Source organism: Mauremys mutica, chromosome 2 (assembly GCF_020497125.1).
Source record: "Mauremys mutica isolate MM-2020 ecotype Southern chromosome 2, ASM2049712v1, whole genome shotgun sequence".
NCBI lineage: Eukaryota > Metazoa > Chordata > Testudines > Geoemydidae > Mauremys > Mauremys mutica.
The window spans coordinates 185901131-185916550 of record NC_059073.1 but is presented as its reverse complement, the minus strand read 5'-3'; the positions used below and the strand labels follow the sequence as shown (position 1 = coordinate 185916550).

The window sequence follows — 15420 nt, the reverse complement described above, 5'->3', positions numbered from 1 at the left end:
CCGGGGCGGCCTGGCTTCCCCAGGTGGCAATTTAAAGGGCCTGGGTCTCCCAGCAGCCACTGGAGCCCCAGGCCCTTTAAATTGCCGCCAGAGTCCCGCTGCTGGAGCCCTGGGGTAGGGGTAGCAGCAGCGGGGCTCTGGCAGTTATTTAAAGGGCCGGGGCTCCTGCTGCCTCTACTGCTCTGGGCCCTTTAAATAGCTGCTGGAACCCCACCACCGCTACCCCAGGTCTGGGAGCTATTTAAAGGGCCGGGGCGGTAGAAGCAAGGGAGCCCTGGGCCCTTTAAATAGCCCCCAGAGCCCTGCTGCCAGAGCCTTGGGGTAGCAGCAGCAGCTGGGGGCTCTGGCAGCAGTTTAAAGGGCCCATGGTGGTAGCAACGGCCGAGCCCTGGGCCCTTTAAACTGCTGCCGGAACCCCCAGCTGCCGCTGCTACCCCGGCGGGGGAGGGCACTTACCGGTATAGGGCAGGCCAGGACTGGCTCTGACCCCCCCCCATCCCCGCCCCTTCTACCCGAGATCCCGCCCCTTCCAGGGGCCTGAGCTGGCCCCACGCCAGCCCCGTACTGGTAAGTCCCTATTTCCACTTTCACCCCTGGATCTACCATACCATTCTCTCACTAGAAGAGAAAACCTATAATGGCAGCAGGCCGTAAAAGAGACCGAGTTTGGGAATAAGAATCATTCAAGAAATGTATGTTTGCTGATGATGTTTTAAAGAAAGTCACACCAGTGAACTGGTGGAAGTCACTTAAGCACTTGGATTCAGAGACTCTTGAAGTGATAATCTCACTTTTAACTGAAGTAGCTTCTTCTGCTTGTGTAGAAAGAATATTTTCTTCCTTTGGACTAATTCATTCCAAATTGAGAAATCGTTTGGGACCTGAAAAAGCAGGAAAGCTTGTTTTTCTTTTCCAGATTATGAACAAACAGGAAAATGAAGGTGAAGACTACTGTGTTAGCTGCAGAACCCAATATTTTAAGTTTCTCACCTTTACCTGCTGACATAGTCGATTTAAGTTTTTTTAATATTTCATTTAACTATTTTAGTTACAAACAATTTTAACAAAAGCAAGCCTGATTTTTAAAAACTTGAATGTTTAACTAAATTCAAAAATCCATATGCTTGTTTTGTTAAAATATTATGTTTGCTGTTGAAGAAAAAAATCCAGAATACATAATGTTGTTGTTTTAGTTATATAAAGCAATTTAAATATCTCTCTGGTGATGTTCTCCTCCTAATACATCATGGCAAGAAAATCCTCCAAATATTAATGATTAACCTGTTGAATTGGGGATAGTTTACCTCCCAATGACTTCATAAATATCTGCTTCAATTACCGTTGGTAAATGAAATAACCAATCGTTCATTTTCTGATATAGCTGTAAAACTAATCTGAAAAGTTTTCAAAATAAATCACTTAAAAATGTACAGTGTGTACCTTCTAAAAATGAAACCTACATCTATCTCTGAGTTGTGAAGAATATGTTAAAGTTATAACAACCAACAAGAATGCACTTTTATATAGAAATCCATGATTAAATCGAATCTTCCTGGCTAGTGATTTAAATCATGATTTAAATCACATCCACCCTGCTACCTAATATGTAGACTTGATCTGTTAAATTACAGTTTATTTAAAATTGGCAATGAGGATTTTCAGCAGGAATATGCAAGTCAGTATATTGCTCCTGTATTTGATTCATTACATTTACTCCAAATAGCTTCCTGTTTTGATTTGAAGATCCTGCATATGATTTTGTAAACTTTTACTTTGTGGAGTGGATGTTTTGTATATTTGGGGATTTCGCTGCATTGTCCTTTTTAATGTACTAGCCATGAGATTTTTCCCCCTGAGCCTCAGAACCTCATTGTCTTTTATTTTTGTTATTTTTTTATTTATTGTCTTTTTTTTTATTTCTTATTTTTTTCTTTTTTTTTTCTGTTGAAGTCCTTTGACTTAAACCTTTTTCTTTCAAGTTATTTATGGAATTATATGGTGAATTCTGAATTGTTCATTTATTCCTCATAACCACACTGCTGATTATTTTGAATGCTCCTTGACTTTGATTTTATATTAGATTGTAGTGTAAAATAATATGAAACTGTTCTTGTGGATAGTGCAGTGTACCTACTGTTGTAGGTTGACAATAACACACTTTCACATTTGGTGCTTGGGGTCCCAGAGCCTAGCTCAAGCTCGAGCCTGAATGTCCACACCACAGTTAAACAGTCCCATAGCCTGAGCCCTGTGAGCCCCAGTCAGATGACCTGGACCAGCCATGGGTATTTAAAATAGCAGTATAGATACACTCTTAGGGCCTGAGTCAGGAAAGCAATTAAAAATCTGCTTAAATCTCATTGACTTCAGTGGGATTTAAGCAGAGTCTTCAAGTTAAGATGTGCTTAAGAGCTGTCCTGAGTAGAGCTGTTTTTCATTCATTAGTCTTAGGGATGTAAGAGCTGCATGCGAAAGCCTTGTTATTTTGGAAGAGGGGAAGAGTGCTCTGAAGACGAGGTGTCAGACTGCAGAGAAGTTGCATCCCCTGTAGAAAAAACCTTTAGGATTAGTTATACAGCCTTGCCTAAGGCTTGGTCTACACTACCAACCTATGTAGCTATCACTACGTCTACACTTCGGGATTATTCCGATTTATCATAAACCGGTTTAGTAAAACAGATTGTATAAAGTCGAGTGCACGCGGCCACACTAAGCACATTAATTCGGTGGTGTGCGTCCACAGTCCAAGGCTAGCATCGATTTCTGGAGCGTTGCACTGTGGGTAGCTATTCCGTAGCTATCCCATAGTTCCCGCAGTCTCCCCCGCCCCTTGGAATTCTGGGTTGAGATCCCAGTGCCTGATGGGGCAAAAATCATTGTCGCGGGTGGTTCTGGGTAAATGTCGTCAGTCATTCCTTCCTCTGGGAAAGCAACGGCAGACAATCATTTTGCACCCTTTTTCCCTGGATTGCCCTGGCAGCCGCCATAGCATGGCAACCATGGAGCCTGTTTTGCCTCTTGTCACTGTCACCGTATGTGTATTAGATGCCGCTGACAGAGGCGATTCAGCAGTGCTACACAGCAGCATTCATTTGCTTTTGCATGATAGCAGAGACGGTTATCAGCCGTTCTGTACCGTCTGCTGCCATTGTAAATTGGCAATGAGATGACGGTTACCAGTCCTTCTGTACTGTACTGTCTGCTGCTGTCATGGGTGCCCCTGGCTGAGGTTGGCCGGGGGCGCAAAAGACAAAAATGGGAATGACTCCCCCAGTCAATCCCTCCTTTATAGTATCTAAAAATAGAATCAGTCTTGCCTAGAGTATGGGGCAAGTGTACTAGAGAACCAGTGTATCAGAGAACCAGAGAGCACAGCCGCTCCATGTCAGATCCCGCAGAAATGATGAGCTGAATGCCATTCACAGGGGGTGCTCCTGCAACAACCCCACCTGTTGCTTCCCTCCTCCCCCAGCCTTCCTGGGCTACCGTTGCAGTGTCCCCCCATTTGTGGGACGAAGTAATAAAGAATGCAGGAATAAGAAACAGTGACTTGTTAGTGAGATAAAATGAGGGGAAGGCAGCCTCCAGCTGCTATGATAGTCCAGACAGGACTTTAAGCAGTGTGGGGGAGAGGAGTCCAGCATCCCGCTGCTATGATAGTCCAGGCAGAACAGAATCTTTTCTTTACACATGGAGAGTGGGGGCTGATGGAGCTCAGCCCCCTGTTGCTATGATGAAGACGGTTACCAGCCATTCTGTACCATCTACTGGGAAGCAGTAGCACTCATGGGCTGATGATGAGGACAGATACCAGTCCTTCTGTACTGTACCATCTGCCACAAGGCTGATGATGACGATGGATATCAGTCATATTGTACCATCAGCAACCAAGGAGTGGGGGCGAGGATGCTGCAGTTCACGGCCGCAGCATCGCATCTACCAGCAGCATTCAGTACACATAGGGTGACATTTAAGAGTCAAGAGACGATTTTTTTCCCCTTTCCTTCTGGGGGTGGGGGTAAATTGACGAGCTATGCCCTGAACCACCCCGGACAATGTGTTTGACCCTACAGGCATTGGGAGCTCAGCCAAGAATGCAAATGCTTTTCGGAAACTGCAGGAACTGTGGGATAGCTTGAGTCCTCAGTACCCCCTCCCTCCCTCCATGAGCGTCCATTTGATTCTTTGGCTTTCCGTTACGCTTGTCACGCAGCAGTGTGCTGAGTCCCTGCTGTGGCCTCTGTCTGGAGATTTTTTAAAAATGCTTTGGAATTTCGTCTTCTGTAACGGAGCTCTGATAGAATAGATTTGTCTGCCCATACAGCGATCACATCCATACGGTCCATGCTGGAGCTCTTTTTGGATTTGGATTTCGGACTGCATCGCCACCCGTGCTGATCGGAGCTCCACGCTGGGCAAACAGGAAATGATATTCAAAAGTTCGCGGGGCTTTTTCTGTCTACCTGGCCACTGCATCCGAGTTCAGATTGCTGTCCAGAGCAGTCACAGTGGTGCACTGTGGGATACCGCCCAGAGGCCAATACCGTCGATTTCCGGCCACAGTAACCCTAATCCGATATGGTAATACCGATATTAGCGCTACTCGTCTCGTTGGGGAGGAGTACAGAAACCGGTTTAAAGAGCCCTTTATATCAATATAAAGGGCCTCTTAGTGTGGACGGATGCGGCGTTAAATCGGTTTAACGCTCCTAAAATCGGTTTAAACGCGTAGTGTAGACCAGGCCTTTGTCACTCAGATATTCCTCACCCCTGAGGTTAGTTATACCAAACTAATCCCTGGTGTAGACCGCACTGTGTTGACGGGAGGGCTTCACCTGTTGATGTAGCTAATGCCTTTCAGTGCATTTGTAGTGCTGTAAGTGTAGACAAGCCGTAATATCACTCTTGGATGATGTATGACTCGTATAGAACAGCAATATTTCGGAATCTCCATTACTGGCTGTGCTGCTTCTGGTTCCAAATAATTTGCTATTTTTGCTGGATAGTGGGGAAAACCACAGAGCCATGTGGGGTAAGAGAAGTAGGATATGTTAGGTTTTTGAAGTGAGTTTCCTCTGAGTCAGTCTCTTGTGGTTAATAAGCACCCATGCTGATTTCTGTGGGACAGCTCTCTAATGCTTAGTAGTATTCTGTTTGTTGACCACAGGAAACCATTGCTTGGAAATAATAGAAGAAAGAATTTGTTTCTGGTTAATGCAAATACCTGCAGTGTAGCTAAAGATAAAATAAGTGGTCAAATGGATTACATCTTTTTAATTTATAGTCTTATTTTTTCATTATTTGGTTGTTCTTTTAATTATCCAGAAATGATAGTAATAGGCCAGGATTCCTTTTCATCACTGAACTGTGGTCTTATTTTCACAAATTGGACATATTTAGAGACTACAATGTACATGGTCATATAATGTATTAGCACAGATGAGTACAACATGTTCGTACATTATGTGACAAATTAATCATTTCAAAACCATTGTCTGGGTTCCCCAGAAAACCCCAATCAACCACTGTGTTTATGTGCACACACAATATGGCCTTTAACTGCAGAGAGTTACCTACCTTGTTTTAGCACATCAAGATAAGAATAAAAGTGAATGCAGTTCCAGTGGCCTCACTGAAGTTGCATTCATCTTAACTATTTCTATACTTGGGCCAATGGTGGATTCACTGTTCCCCTAGAGACAATTGTAACATACTTACCACAATAATCTGGTGCAGATTTAGTTAGTTTATGGTGAGATACCACACAGTAGAAGGAAAATCTTAGCAACAAGAATGTGATTAGGGAAAGTGTGGGCCCCTTACTGAATGGAAGAGGCAACCTAATGACAATGGATGTGAAAAAAGCTAATGTACTCAATGCTTTTTTTTGCCTCTGTCTTCACGAACAAGGTCAGCTCCCAGACACCTGTACCGGGCAATACAGTATTGGGAGGAGGTGACCAGCCCTCTGTGGAGGAAGAAGTGGTTCAGGACTATTTAGAAAAACTGGTAACTGGGTCTGTGGATGAGGGGAAATCAGTGGACGTGTTATTCCTTGACTTTAGCAATTTTTTGATATGGTGTCCCACAGTATTCTTGACAGCAAGTTAAAGAAGTATGGGCTGGATGAATGGACTATAAGGTGGATAGAAAGCTGTCTAGATAATCAAGTTCAACAGGTAATGATCAATGGCTCCATATCTAGTTGGCAGCTGGTATCAAGCGGAGTGCCCCAAGAGTCAGTCCTGGGACCAGTTTTGTTCAATATCTTTATTAATGATCTGGAAGATGGCGTGGATTTCACCCTCAGCAAGTTTGCAGATGACATTAAACTGGAAGGAATGGTAGCTATGCTGGAGGGTAGAGATAGGATACAGAAGGACCTAGACAAATTAGAGGATTGGGCCAAAAGTAATCTGATGAGGTTCATCAAGGACAAGTGCAGAGTCCTGCACTTAGGACGGAAGAATCCCATGCACTGCTACAGACTAGGGACCGAGTGGCTAGGCAGCAGTTCTGCAGAAAAGGACCTAGGGGTTACAGTGGACGAGAAGCTGGATATGAGTCGACGGTATGCCTTTGTTGCCAAGAAGGCTAATGGCATTTTGGGCTGTATAATTAGGAGCATTGCCAGCAGATCGAGGGACATGATCATTCTCCTCTATTTAGCATTGGTGAGGCCTCATCTTGAGTACTGTGTCCAGTTTTGGGCCCCACACTACAGGAAAGATGTGGAAAAATTGGAAAGAGTCCAGCGGAGGGCAACAAAAATGATTAAGGGGCTGAAGCACATGATTTATGAGGAGAGGCTGAGGGAACTGGGATTATTTAGTCTGCAGAAGAAAAGAATGAGGGGGGATTTGATAGTTGCTTTCAACTACCTGAAAGGGGATTCCCAGCAGGATAGATCTAGACTGTTCTCAGTGGTACCAGATGACAGAACAAGGAGTAATGGTCTCAAGTTGCAGTGGGAGAGGTTTAGGTTGGATATTAGGAAAAACTTTTTCACTCGGAGAGTGGTGAAGCACTGGAATGGAGGTGGTGGAATCTCCTTCCTTAGAGGTTTTTAAGGTCAGGCTTGACAAAGCCCTGGCTGGGATGATTTAGTTGGTGATTGATCCTGCTTTGAGCAGGGGGTTGGACTAGATGACCTCCTGAGGTCCCTTCCAATGCTGATATTCTATGATTCTATGAAAAAGTTAAATTGGCCAGCATTGCAGTATATTCTAAGGACATTTTCAATGAATGATCTATTTGGCACTGCAAAGGCACATGAACAGTAGGTAATGAGGAGTAAGATTTGAAGAACAGAGAAAGAGAGGAATTTTTTAAAAATAAATATGCGACAGCTAAGCCTGATATATGGGCAAGAAGATTACATTTATAAACCACTAGGCAACAGTAATAGACAATAATGTTTAAATTGCAATTTGAGATTTGGCTGCCCATTCTCTTTGGGCAAAATGTCTATTCTTCACAAACACCTACTAAAGGTTTTGGAATGGACATTTGAACTGAGCAAGATATTCTGCCCAGGAAACTGTTATAGTAGGGTCTGCTAACATATCTTAAATTCTAAAACATAGAAAGCACACAACTAGAGTGTTTTCTTTCTCTCTCTCTCTCTCTCTCGTGTGTGTGTGTGTGAGAGAGAGAGAGAGGAAAATAACCCTTGGGTGTTTGAAGACCATTTTTCTTTCAGTTTTTTTTCCCCTTATGTCTATTCCTTGTTTGCACATGTATTTCTTATTGTAGGGTTGCTCAGTCCTGGCTTACTAGTGATGATTTTTCTGTTCAGCTGGTGGAAGATATTTTCCCCCCTAGTACATCCATACAGAATTCCATGGGCATTGCAGACAAATTACCCAGCTCTCGCCAGTGAGGTTTGCAGTTTAGGGGAACTCTTGGATCCTCCGTTGCTCTTGAATTCCCAGTTGGCATTAGTGATCAGGAGTGATTTTTCCATTCATCTATATTTATGAGTGTTTGTCCCGGTCTTGAGCTTTGCTGCTGTCATCCCTGTCCAGATTGGAGGAGTAACCTACCATAAACAACCCTTGCAGACCACTTGCAAGTTATAGTTGCTGCAGAATGTAGCGAATCATTTACTTAATAAAAGTTGTCTATAAGGAGCATGTTACATCAGTGCTCTAGTAGCTGCACTGGTTTCCTGTTCTACATATGCAGCCCAGGGAATTCCAAAATCTGGCCTGTGCCTGCCCTGAATACAGGTGTCACCCTCAAACTATAGATTCCAGTATGCTCCGTCTTAATTGAAGCAGTCAGCTAATCAGGTAAATAATAGATTTATGCATTATGGGACTCATAATCTCCGTGGTCTGAACCTCCATATGCGAAATAAAATTGAAACTACCCCAGTTTATGTGGTATATATGTAGGATAAATTACCGGTATGTAATTCTTTAACTCATGACAAATTGCCAGCAGTCTGTGATTGGGATAAATTAGTTTACCACTGATTTATACTTTCCCATAACTTTTAATTGCATTCCTAGCTTTTCTTCCAACAGCATATAAAATGATAATCAGGCAATTGAATTAAAAAAAATTGTTTAAAGCAATGTAGGCATTATAGTCATCTTTTGATCCTGGAAATGTATTTGTTGTCTTAAAGCAATGACAGTAGTTGTTTACCAGCAACACTTAACCAGACAAAAAAAAAAAGGTTCCTCAGTCACCCATCAGTAACTAATATAGAAGAATTATTAAGGTAGTACCACATTGGTGAAGCTATGAGTAATTGGATGAAATCCAGTTATTTCTGAACTCCATAAAGTTGTTTTAGTAGAGAGATTTGTGTCAAACTCAGTCAAAAAAGGCCAAACAACCCACCAAAACCAGTCTGTCTTTTACTTTTGTCAACCTGGGGCTTATCTTCAAAACTGGTAGCTGCTGGGATAAGTGTGCTGAGCCAGGATCAATAGTCGGAATCCTTTTTCTCTTTTACCTCAAAAAACACTGGATCTTCCAGCAGTACAAATAAAAAAAAATCTGGTTTGTCAATTGAATAAGATTACTTGATTGCACTGCATTTTTCATGCCTTCAATACAGTATTGTTTTTACTTGAAAATTCAAATGCCAGAAAATTAATCTAACAATAGCTGAAATGCAATTAGAGAATGTACAGACATCATGTTCTTTTCATTATTTTCTTCCTTTTATGGTCTTTTTTTTGCAGAACATCTGTACTTAAAACTACAGGGAAGCAATTTTTGTTTTGCTGTAATAACTGTAAGTCTGTGGGCTGAGATCTTCAAAGGAAGATTTTCACCAAAAAGCAAAATTCAGAGAGTTCATTCTAAGTGGAAAATACATATTTTTCTGTATTCTTTTTGCTGACATTTGTTCACACAAAGTCTTCCTGCCACACAGCTTAGCTTCTTGTTGTGCTTGATTTCCAAGTATTCAGATTCCTGTATCATACCTATATTATTTTACCCAAAGTCTACAGCAGTGGTCACCAACTGGTTGATCGCGATCAACTTATCAATCCTAGAGGATCTCCGAGTCAATCGCTATCTCTGGCGGCAGCGTAGTGTGGCTGCCACTAAGGCTACCCCGGCCCCACACCACTCCTGGAAGCAGCCGTTGCAGCCCCGGGGATGGGGGGACAGGGGTCTCTCTCCACTTGCTCCTCTGGCCTGCAAGCACTGCCCCTGCAGCTTCCATTGGCTGGGAGACCTGTGGGGCCAGTGCTTCCAGAGAGGGGCAGTGCGCGGAGCCACGTGCCTCCCTCCCCTCCATCCCAGGGGCTGCAGGGGCACGTTTGCCCCTTCCGGAAGTGGTGTGGGGCCAGGGTAGGCAGGGAGCCTGCCCCTGCCTCTGACCGGGAGCCACTGGAGGTAAGTGCTGCCTGACGGGACGCCACACCCCCAGCCCCGAGCTCCCTCCCAGAGCCAGCACCCCATACCCCCTCCTGTACCCCAACCCCCTGACCCAGTCCTGACCCCCTTCCCAGAGCCAGCACTCTGTACTCCCTCCTGCACCCCAACACTCTTCCCCAGACTTGAGCCCTCTCCTACATCCAAACTCCCTCCTAGAGCTTGCACCCCTCACCCCCTCTTGCACCCCAACCGCCTGCCCCAGGCTTAGCCTAGAGCCCCCTCTCACACTGTGAACCCCTCGGCCCAACCCCAGAGCCCGCACCTCAACACTCTGTCCCAGCCCCAAGCCCCCTCCTGCACCCAAACGCCCTCCTAGAGCTTGCATCCCACACCCCATCCTGCATCCCAACTCCCTGCCCCAAACTCAGCCCAGAGCTCCCTCTCGCACTGTGAACCCCTTGGCCCCAGCCTAGAGCCCGCCCCTTCCCCAGCCTGGTGAAAGTGAGTGAGGGTGGGGGAGAGTGAGCGACAGAGAGAGGGGAGGATGGAGTGAGTGGGGCGGGGCTTTGGGGAAGGGGCGGGGTAGATCCTGAGTTGCCCTTAGATTCAAAAAGTGATCTTGGGAGTAAAAAGGTTGGAGACCACTGGTCTACACTAACATTTCATCATAGTGTTGGTCTCAGGTAAGTCTGAAAAATTTTAAGTCAGCAGCCAGCTTTGGCCTTTGACGGCTATTACAGCAATTTCATCTGTTCTCTCAGGAATGATTATCGCATGGCTTAAAGATGTGTAATGGTTTGGCTTCTTGTCCATTGTTTTGGCAAATTAAATTACTGAAAATACATTGGAGAAAGTGGGTTTTTAAATAAACTTGTGTGTGTAGTTGAGTACTCATAAAAATTGCTGGACTGAGAACCCTGGAGACTGAAATAGTCTGTTCATCCCCATAATACATACAATCCAGGCAATAGTAGGACAAACTTCTCCAAACACCCCTGACAGAATGACTCAATTGCCAACCCTGATCTAAAGGGCTCTCTACTGGGCGTACCTCATTCTCCATATGCACTCATTCTGTGGCCTCTCTGCTGAGATTGCTGCCAGGTTGTTAGTTAATACCAGTTGTGGTAGTGAGTTGAAACTAGTCATTGAAACCAGCAGTTCATTTCATGTAAACATCTGAACAGCCATCACTCACTGGTGACCTTGCTGGAGCAGAACTAGAGGTGAAAGGCTCTATCTCCCCTTGCCACCTGCTCCAGCCAATCCTCCTTAGATTTGTAGTTAAGTTTAGCTTTATTAAATGAGGATAACAAGTGACAGATGTGTTTGTGATGGTTCTCGTGATACACACGACTGAGAGTCACCTTGTTACCTCCTGCCTCTAGGCTGGCTGGTGGTTAACTGGGTGTTAGCTTCCAGACACCTCCAGTCCATTAGCCACCCAAGCCCTCTCCTTTGGACTGTGTCACCCCTCACTTTGCCATGTATGTTAATGTACCCCAGTCCCCGAGTCCTTTTGAAGTGTTTGTCTCTAGTGTCCAGCCCCATCTCCACTGAACTCTCACGGAAGTATCAGGACTGCTGTCCCTAAGGGAACAGTGCACATACCAGTCTGAATGATTCAGCACAGTATCAGCTACTTGCTTAATATCATAGCACTGAGATACATTTATAGTGAAAACAGCAATAAGTTTATTATCACAGATTCAGGAGATAATGAGTAAGGATAATGGAAACTAAAGGTTACATATAAAAGATAATCATAACATGCCTTCTAGAGACTAGACTTAACTTACCAGGCTAACCTCTTGTCTGCAGAAGTTCCTCACCCCAAAAATCCTCTGCAGTGTTTCAGCTAAAGCTGGCTGAGATCCCATTTTCATGAATGTACACACATTGCCTGTTTAATACATCTAGGTGCAAGATGACAGGGTGTATTCTTTGTTCCCCAGATATATTCCAGCACACCTTTGAGGTGCATCTCAATATAAGGTTCTCCTCCCCTGCTGTGTGCTTTCTTCCTTGTTGACTTCATATCTCTCTGTTGACTTCATATGTAAATGTGCCACCATTGTGTTGGCTTACAATGCCAAATTTACATGCCAGCAGAGAGACAGGTGAATAAATGTATTTTGTCTGACAGGAAACCTGTTTCTACACCTCTTCTGTGATACAGAATCTAAGAATATATTTTCAATATACATACATAACTCCTTACCTAATATCTGTACATACATTTCACAATGATATTAATGATCAGTGTAACCTGGCTTTCATTTAAGACCTCATGTGCATTTTTTTTGGTGAACCAGAATTACATACCAGAATCGGGGTATGGGCTGGCAGTGCACATACTGTGTGTGTGGAGGCGCTGTGACCCCTTTCCAGTTGGCAAGAGGGGTTTATGTATCACAGTGCTTCTATATATTATGTTTATATTCATTCTAATTAGCACATGTGTGGAAGTTATGGTTGCCAACCCTCCAGGATTGTCTTGGAGTCTCCAAGATTTAAAGATCAATCTTTAATTAAAGATTATGTCATGTGATGAAATCTCCAGGAATTCATCCGAACAAAGTTGGCAACCCTAGTGGAAGTATATAATTCATAGGAATATCAGCTAATGAGTTTGTTTTCACTGTATTTGTGGCTGGGCTAAGGTGAGAGAGATGAGTGCTCTAAATTTAGGGTAAAGGGAAGTCACGACTTGTAGGTTATTTCTGAAGCTTTCCTTCCTTCCTGATGTAACACTCGCATCACTGATATATTTCCCCCCTTGATTTTCTCATCTCTTTTGCATTTTAATAGCATTGAAGAATCTGCCTTGTCACTTTCAGTATATGGAAGTTTTCTCACAAACTGTACAAAATCCGTTAGTAGCGCTGACAGCTCCTAGGAAAAATATTACTGACAATATTCATAATTTTTACTGATAATCCATTTATTTCACCACCCTGATAATGCAGTAATGTGTTTTCAAATATCCTGGAATAGCTTGCCATCGTACTGGAAGATGATTTTGTAATGGATTTTACTGATGGACACTTTTGGCTGTTTTAAAATATATTGGAACATTTTAATGATGGTTTCAAGACAGAATCCTCAGAAGAGCAAACGGATCCCACAACCAGCATTCCCCAGACCCCAGGTTTATGGAACATTGTTAAATGTGTGTGTGCTGCTTTGTTCTGTGAGCTGTGGAGAGGACAAAAATAGTGTGTAATTGAGAGCTAAGGGAAACAAGTCAGAGCGAAGCAGGGGATTGCAGTAATGTTTTGGGGATGGGCAGTTTCCAATAGCACAGGCAGTTTGTAACCCATCAAACAGACTTTTGCACTTATATGGCATCCTTCATTCCAAGTGTGTCAGAACACATTGCAAAACTTAAAAGCTAGTTAAAGAGATACCGTGATTTAAGAGAAGATTGCAGCAAGCAAATGAACCTGAAAACTGGATGGAAATAGGTCACAGAGTTTATCTGTTAGGACAATGAGTTCATAATTAGCAGTGCTGAGGAGCTTGAGTGAAGAATATTGAGAAATCCAAGATTATAAACAGTCACAATTTTTGGTGCAATTGTATTAATTCTTTTGAGTTGCAAATATACTGGGTCACATTTTCAGAACTGGCTACCTAAAGTACGTCTAGGAAATTAGCATATGAAGCTGATGTTGTGACCTCAGAACCCATATTTGCATGCACAGAGTGGTTACTTGTATACACAAGAGCCTATTTTGTTGTTTTTATGATATATACAAGGCATTGTCAGCTAATTATTTTTCTTCATGGAATGCTTATCTGAGTTATTGTATTATGGTCAGTAGAAAAATATCTGAGCTGCCTCTTCTGGATTGGACGACTAGAATAAGGCACATGAGGGCCGCAAAAAGCTGGAAGCAGAGATCATATTTAAGCTTGTATATCTGTTGAATACGGATAATCTTTGGCAGAAGTTCAGACATAGAAACTATGCCGATAGCCACTCAGAGATCAGCAGAAATAAAAGGGCAAAGTACAGTATATATCTCACTACCCTGGTCAAGTGCAGGATAAGCTGAATTTTTCAAGTGATGCCCATAGATCTTCAAAGAGGCATAATTTAGCCCTAAGACTACATATTTCCCATGGTGCAATATGCTGAATGTTAATTTGAGATGAATAACATGGGAAAAAATAGTCACAAAAAGCTGACTTTAACTTTGGAAGAATACCACTTTAAGATGCATTATTTCTCAGAAATGTATGGAACTTGATTTATGTAGTGTGCATGTTGAGTTTGAAGTGCTGAAGAACAATATAGGTGTCCAAAATGCTGTAATAGTTAAGCTTAGAAGGCAGAAGGTTCCATTCTAGAAGACAAAACTAGAGGCATCTGTATTAATATGACTTTTAATAGGATCAAAAAAGAAAGTAAAGGTAAAACCCCAATGTGTATTTATATATTATTTTCAGAGCCTGCAAAATTGGAACCCTGACTTCCTTTGTCTTTAAGAATAGACTTTCAGCCAAATCACCATGCAACGATTTGAGAGCTTAGGGGTAGAGTTATGATAAACAGTTGCAGGTAAACCCTGATTATCCAAATGTTTCTCAGATCATCCAAAATATTTAGGTAATTGGTTCTGAATAAAGGAAATTTGTCTCCCTAAGAACTGCAGATTCTTGAGACATCAGAATTTCAGAAACTGAAATTGACTTGGATAGTTGGGATTGACCTGCAGTTAGGTAAAGTAAGTACTAGAACGTGGGAGTACATAACAGGTTCTTCTTTTCATTTGTGAATACAATAAATTAGATGTAGGTTGGGTACTTTATGAAAGTCAATCCACCTGCTTAAATTGCTAAATCTCCAGATATCATAAAGGTAATACAGGTAGATCAAGAAAATTAAATGGGATATTTTAAATACCCCAAACTGGGTATTTTATGACTTCATATAACTACTATTAATATAGATTGGGTATCCAAATAATAGTTTCTCAGCGAATAAGGTTTATATACAGTCATTAAGTGTGTAGCAAAATTATATTCTGGAAACTTTGTCTTTGATGTAGAAATTGCCTCCTCATGCTGTTACCAGTGAAATGACATCCTTGTTTCCTGCAGAGAAGCAACAGCAATTACTCAATGGGAATAATGGTTGTCTATAAATCTCTGAATTCAGATAGCCATAGGTTTAGTTTTTCTCCCTCCAAAGGCAATGTCAGTGATATAACTTGATCTCCCAATATTATTCTCTGTGGAGACTTTTATAAAGTTGGCATCCTAAACACAACTTTTTAAACAATAGCTAAATAGCTGTATTCTGTTTCAATGCCTTATTATTACTGAGTGTATCATTTTGCCAAAGATGTTAGCACAGCATTTTCTAGTAATATTTTATCTTGTGGTATTTATAATATAATATATGATAACGTTGACTCTGTTTCATGCTCTATATTAATGCCAAGTTATTTTTGTTTCATTAGCAGCTGCTTGGTATGGCTAAATCTGAATGGTAAGAGACTGATTTCCTGTAGGGAATTATGCAATTGGGCATTTTTTGATTTCATGTGCTAAATATGCTGTCCC

The 15420-nt window shown here is 42.4% G+C and overlaps 1 protein-coding gene across 8 annotated transcripts in view; it reads left to right on the top strand.

Annotated features, from left to right (window-relative positions):
• The window catches only part of FHOD3 (formin homology 2 domain containing 3), a 650322-nt gene that overhangs the window by 262841 nt on the left and 372061 nt on the right, over nucleotides 1-15420 (top strand). Inside the window, exon 1 of one of the 8 annotated variants that reach the window (XM_045007839.1) lies at nucleotides 510-567. The exons of the other annotated variants lie outside the window; for them this stretch is intronic. The gene's annotated coding sequence lies outside the window, so the exon portion shown is untranslated. Of the gene's footprint in view, nucleotides 1-509; nucleotides 568-15420 lie in introns of those variants that run through there. 8 annotated transcript variants of the gene reach the window in all.